Here is a 7,137-nt window from a genome sequence, read left to right as displayed (position 1 = left end):
TTCTTCTTCTTCTTCTTCTTCTTCTTCTTCTTCTTCTTCTTCTTCTTCTTCTTCTTCTTCTTCTTCTTCTTCTTCTTCTTCTTCTTCTTTTTCCTTTCTTTCCATTGAAACAGCCTTCTACAAAACTCAGAGAGAAGGAATGGATGTGCTTTGGTTCTGTGAGTTTGGCCTATGTGTGATTGGTTCATACATTTGTGTCACATGTCCATGGAGTCAGGACGGGATTTTCCTGTCCTCTTCTTGCCCAATTCCAAAGTAGTAGTCAAAGGCAGGATCCAGGTATTGGAGAGAACCATGTATTAAGAGATAAAAACTAGGGCAGTCTTGGACATTAAAAGAAAACAAAATACAACTAAAAGGAGGAAAACCCTCTAGAAATCACTAAAATAGTTTAGGATTGAAGAGGAGGTGAAAAGAACTCAACAATATGTAGCTACTTGAAGTACACATTCTGCTGCTCTTATAGCATGTGCTTGTTACTTCCTGAAATCTAACTGAAATTAATTTTCTGTGGATAAGCGTTGCTGTTGTTCCCCCCATTCCTCGGCCCCTTCTTGCTGAGCACCAGAATCCATCAAACGAGGTGGAAAATATAGAAGTCCCTGAAAGAGACTGTCCTCTTTCTTCCCTGGTCACATCCCTCCTGTGTACTAAGTTTGTCTCCACGAGGCATCTTTGCTTGTCCTTCAGTTTCGAAATAACCATATTTGACAGGCAGAGTGTAGGAAGGAGTTAGGAGATGTTCAACTTCAAGTTAATTAATGCTCAATGCACAAAAATGTTCCCATTGTGACTTCTCCACAGATAAAATCATTAGCTCCCACCATTACTAACCAGCAAGGAATTGAACAGGGTCTTTTGAAAAGCAAAACAAAACAAAATTTCGGGGTCAGATTTGATACTACCAAAATGACTTTGGGCAAGGAACTTAACTCTTCTGGGTCTCAGTTTCTTCATCTGTAAAATGAGAGAGTTAGAATAGATGAATTTTGAGGATTCCTCCAATTCTCATCCCATGATCCTCTCTTCCTCTCCAGGGCAAACCCCGTAATTTAAAGTCTCGAAATGAAATCACTACTGGAGAAGTGCTTCGGAGCATTCTAAAATCTGGTTTGGGTTTTCAGTTGTACCGAGTTCAGTTTCCAACTTGGGGAAGTCTTCAACAAGTTTAGTAAAAAAAAAAAAAAGGACAAGTTCAGGAACTGCGAGCTGGAGGGGATGGGAAGGTCCGCTCCATCCTTGACCCCTGGCCTCTTAGCTCCTCAGTTCTGCCCGATTCTTTTCAGCTTTCTCCCAGTCCCTGCTTTGCCAATCTCTGTGCAAAGTGAACTCGGGGGGTTGGTGAGAAGCAGGCCTGGAAGGGTGCGGTTGAGCCGGTCTCCCGGCTCTGGCTGACTGGGGAGAAGATGGGGCTGCTTGATTTGCCCTCCAGAGTCCGGCCACGTCTTGGTTCTCTGACTCGAGTGTCAGGGAGGGTGATGAGGTGGATGGTGGGGTGGTTAGGACAAAGTCAGGAGAGGAGTTAGAGAGCGGCAGGGACTGTGGCCATGCCCCAAACACTTGGCTCCTGCACTTACTCAGCATGGCAGCGGCGGGCACAGTGTGTGTGCCCCAGTCCGCTATGCCCACGTGGGGACAAGTGCCAGGGCCAGCCCAGGCCAGCGAGAGCTCCCAGCCTTGCTTCCTTTGCCTTTCTCCCCCCACCCCATCCCCAGGTACAAGGAGTTAGAGACCCGGCACTGTCTGTTTGCTGCCTTCCCCCGAGGCTGAGTTGCTCCCTCCTCTCTCCAGGGAAGGTTACCGGCCTCCTCCGGGAAGTGCTTGGCGTAGGGAAAAGTTGAGGTGAGGGGGGAAGGACTCTAGTAGTTCCAGGAGCTCTCGGAACCGTTGCTGGCAGCCACTGGTGAATACAAGTGAGCAGGCTCTTGGTGGCGTTAAACCTTTGCTTCGGGACTCGTCTCTCCCCACTCGGACTCTGGCCTTTCAGGCAAGTCATGGACCCCTTCCTCCTCCCCTCACTTCCCAGTCTTGCCCAGCTGAGTCTAGACTTCTAGAGCTGGTCATAGTTTGGGGCAGAGTCTCAGGCTGTCCTGCCGCCTTTGGAGCCCTCGGAGGGCAGGCATAGGCTCCCTGCTGGTTAGGGACAGGTTCTAACCCCTAGAGTTCACTGAAGCTCTGAAAAGGAGCCTAAAACAATTTTGCTTTAAATTCAAATGAGGCAGGAAGCATCGAGATGATATATATATATATATATATATATATATATATACACACACACATATATATATATATATATATTTGGGGGGGGTCAAAACTTAGAAATGCTATTAAATTGATAAGAAAAAAAAATCCCCTGAAGCTCTTAAAAAAAAAAAAAGAAAGAAAGAAAGAAAGAAAATCAAACCAGGAAGAGTTTTTACAAAGCTTTCCACTGCCCCAGAATTCAGGAATGGAGGAACACTGAGTTAAATGGGATTATTCAAGACATCATTAATGTTAACAGCCTTGATGCAATAGGCCCAGGAAGAGCTGGAAGCTGAAATGATAAGCATCTAATTGGAGAGGTTGTTTTCCCCCCCTCCCCCTCCTTATTTTCCCCCTGCTTATAATTTCAGCTCCTCAGATGGCAGTGCTTATCTTGGAATAATGCAATTCTCAAATTTCAGGGCTATCTTGATTTTTTTGGGGGGAAAAAAAGCCCTTTTGGCTTGGGAAGGCATGGGATCCTGTTGTTGTCTCACAAATCAGTTTACATCACAAATTGCAAACATTTGCAGGAAGATAGGAGGGTTGTTTAGTTTATGTAACCTTCAGCGCTTGCACGCTAAATGCCAACCCAGAAAGTTTGGAAGATCGGGTTAATGTGTTTCAAAAAATATAAGTCTCAGCAGGCCTTGGCAGTGTATAAACAAACAGGTCTAAATTGTTTTGACTGTCACCGATTTCTAATTAACTGTTAATTTCAAGAGTTGTTCCATAGAGGAAACCTGCACTAAAGTATTTTTGATTTGCTAAAAATATATAAAGGGAGAAGCAAGCAAACAAACAAAATAGGCTGCTCAGAATTTCCCTACTTCCTTCCCCCTCCCCCCCCCCCCAATACTGCACTGGGTAGTTAAAAAAAAAAAAATCCTTCAAGATATTTTAGTTCTAGCAAATAAAATGCGATTAATTCTAGATAATTAGACCTCTAATGGATTCTTAGTGAGCAGAGAAACCAGTCAATCAGGATATGGTGTGTAACACTACTGCCAGAGAAATAATAAATGTGGCGATTTAATGGAAGTGTAAGTGTCTGGATAATTTATTCCAAGTAGTTCTTGCATTTCACATGGTATGTCTTAATATGACCAGCTTGAGTCCAGTGATTCCTGTTCTTTAAAATCTAATTTATATCAGTTCTGGATATACATAATTCATAACTCCTGTTGATATATGGATACACACCCCGAATTTTAAATCTTTACAATATGTTTCAGATGCTGACTAACATGTCTTCAAGATGACTGAAATAAAAACATGGAAAAGTGTGATTTATTTTAAAAAATAATTGTAGGCAAGTGTTCCCCCTCCTCTCCATGTATAGAGAAAAGAAGTCATTTTATAAGAATTCGTGGAAAACTTGAAAATTCAGAAAGGATTAGAAAATGTGAAGACACAGATCTAGACAAGGTACTGAAATATTTTGACAAGGAATATTTTTACAGAGGGAATACTAAAAGCTTCCAGACCTATCGAAAGGAGCTTGGAAAACTGCTGGTTTCTGGAATGTTTCCTTTTAACTCCCTAATTCATAAAAAAGAAAAAAAAATCCTCCCAATCTTAGGACATTTTGTTTAGGGTATTTTATGGATCAGTCAATGTAAGTATTGCATATGCCTACAGTACAGAAAAATTTAGTCTAGTACTTACATGGAGCTGTGCTGGCATGTGGACAGGATTTAGAGTACAGTCAAATAAATCTTGTAGGGAGGAGTAAACAGCCTTTTTTTCCCTTGTTAAAGTACTGATCACACGTACTCAGCAGGGATTCTTGCAGATCTTTATTCAAAGGAGCAGCCATTGTTCCCGCACTAAGAATATTAGAAAGGACAATACAAAGTGGATGTCTTACTGGACAGAGTCAGAAATCAGCACCTTTCTCCACTTTCCTTCTTAGCAAGAGAAGATAATAAATAACATGGGAGAACATTAACTGAAATATTATGGGGATGGGGAAGTGTTGTGAAATATACATGAGAAGAAAACTTTTAAATAAGCATTTTCTCTTTCATATAATAACATTTTGGATATTATTAAAATTTTTGGAGTGAAAACCACCACTATATTCATCAAGGAACATTCTATTTGGTCTATTATATACAAGGCATTAGCCATATAGGTAGAGTTCATGTGATGGGATGGATAAACTAGGGAACTAGGTTCCAAATCCCTCATCTAAGATCATCTATGTGATCCATGGACAAGTCGCATAACTTCTGTTTATTTCAGTTTCTTGACCTATAAAAAATGAGGATATTAAGACTTATAGGACCCGGCTCACAGAGTTCTTAGGGGGCCCAATTGAGAAAATTGATTGCTAAGGTGGAGGGACTTATATGATTGTCAGATGCTAAGGATGTAAAAAAATAAAAATCAACTCTGTCCATCCCACCTTTTTGGTATCAAGGACATGCACACAAAAGGAAACAATACAAGGTGCCGTGCTCTCATTCAAACATATGACTTCCAGATATGTGGCCATGTGATATATGGGGGTTGTTGTGATTTTTTTTTCCCTTGAGGCAATTGGGTAAAGGGACTTGCCCAGGGTCACCCAGCGTGAAGTGTCTGAGATCAGATTTGAACTCAGGTCCTCCTAACTTTAGGGCTGGTGCTCTATCCACTGAACCACCTATCTGCCCCATTGTGATTTTTGAAACCAATGAACTTCCCATAGAAATGAGTAACCCTCTGAACAAAGGCTAATGAGACATCCCAAAAAGTGAGAATTATGTCCCAGCTACTTATAGTTTTAGGGAATTGCCTAAAGCAATGGTGTGGAACTCAAATAGAAATGAGGGCAACAGAGAATAAGGATTCCAAGTATTGACTTAGAAAATCATATATTAACATTATCTGTGTTCTATTATATTTTTGTTTATTAAGTATTTTCCAATTAAAATGTAATTTCTGGTTTGGCAGCCCTCAGAAGTATTGCCAACAGACATCTTTGACACCTTTGTCCTGGAATTTTGAAAGGTTTAATGATTTTGTCCAGGATCACGTAAAATTTCAAATCCCTCTTATTTAATTCCCCTTCTCTATAAAAACTTATGTAATGGGGGTATAGTTCATTATCAGATTATTCAGCCTCATTGAAACCTAGTTTCCTTGTCTGCCAAATAAGGAGTTTAACAAGGTTTTGTCCCCAAATCTTCTTCAAGGTTTGATCTATGAGGGATTGCAAGGGCTATCTGGTCCAACCATCCTTCTTCATTTTACAAATGAGGAAACAGACTTAGGCAGGTTAAATAACTTAGATCTCACAGTTAGTAAGTATTGACCTAGAATTTAAAACCAGATGCTCTTTACATCTTAGGATTCCCATTCTCAAGCCAGGAACACTCATACTATTATCCCTGAATGGATATACAGATTCCTCTTGAAGAGACATTTTTAGACCTATATTTTTATTTTCCCTAAGGGCATGTTTCACTCTCCCCCTTCCATTTCTGACACAGAAAGGCTAATGACTTTACCAGGTTGATCCAACAATCTAGGGAGAAATCAGTATGTGAATCAGTGCCTGCCGGGTATTTCTGCTAGAAATGACTTCCTGTGAACATATGTCTTATGATTGAAATAAAATCTCCCCATTTTGTGAAGATCAAATTAGCTAACATATGTAAAGTGCTTTGCAAGCCTTAAAGTGCTATATAAATGCTGGCTATTATTATTACAGCTATTATTTGTAAAACTTTTTTTCTTTTTTCTTTTTCCATGAGTAATGCTCCAGAAAGCCAGCTGCTTGGGACACTGCCTCTTTGTGTAGCAGGGAGACAAACTCTTTCTCCATAATAATTCAAGAGCACTCTCGATGCTAAGGTTGCCACTTTCATTTGACCTCAGATCCTTTGTATTCCAGAACGGCCGCTTCCAAATGGAGCTCAGGCATTAACTATCTAGTTCCTTTGATATTGAATTGATTACTGTCTTTCTGTTGCATATTTATTGGTTGCATTTATGAGTTTCCATGCAAAGGAAGAAAGACAAAGACCACCCTTGAAAATGATTTCAATGAATGTGTCAACAGACCAAAATTTTTTTTAGCATGAGAATATTTTTGAGGGATTACAGAACTGGGAGTTTATTCACACAGGGAAAAGCCATTCTTAAAATTCTCTCTATTAATACACATCTGTATTAATAGATACACATCTGAAACTTCACTGAAACACATCTGTAACTTCTATAACCTTGCAGAATTCCCTGGGGCATTTAGAGGTGGTGGCTCAATTATAGTCTGTCAAAGTTAGAACTTGAATTCAGCTCTTCCTGACTCAGAAGCTTATAGTTTATTTATTTATTCACCCACTCATTTATTTATTTATTCATTCATTTACTCATTCATTCATCTATCTATCTATTTATTTATTGTTAGAACACATTTCCTCTTAAGATACCTCAGGATAAAAACAACAGCTGCCATTTATACAGCACTTTAATGTTTAGAAAGAGATGTATGTCCATGATCTCAGTTGATCCTCAAAACTATCTGTAAGGTATGTACTTCTTTTTCCCTTAGATTTGTGATTGCTTTGGTAGAGGGCATTTCTAGGTAAGGAGATTCCTTCTACCAGGGCAGGTGTGCAACTTCTCTGCAAACTACAATGTTAGAGAGTTACTTAGAATTCTGGGGCATGAAAACATCTGCAAAGGGTCACACTCATATGTCAAAGTCGAAAGTTGAATCCTGGTCTTCCTGGTTCCAAGACCAATTTTTATTTCTTTCTTTCATTTTTTTGTTACATTTTAAGAAGTGCCAAGACTTAGAGTTATTACTGTTATTCAGTCATTTCAATAGTGTCTGATTCTCTGTGACCTCATCTGGGGTTTTCTGGACAAAGATAGTAAAGTGGTTTCCCATTTCCTTCT

This window comes from Antechinus flavipes, chromosome 3, assembly GCF_016432865.1.
Source record: "Antechinus flavipes isolate AdamAnt ecotype Samford, QLD, Australia chromosome 3, AdamAnt_v2, whole genome shotgun sequence".
Classification (NCBI taxonomy): Eukaryota; Metazoa; Chordata; class Mammalia; order Dasyuromorphia; family Dasyuridae; genus Antechinus; species Antechinus flavipes.
The sequence above is the reverse complement of the archived record's forward strand: the minus strand, read 5'-3'. Positions refer to the sequence as shown.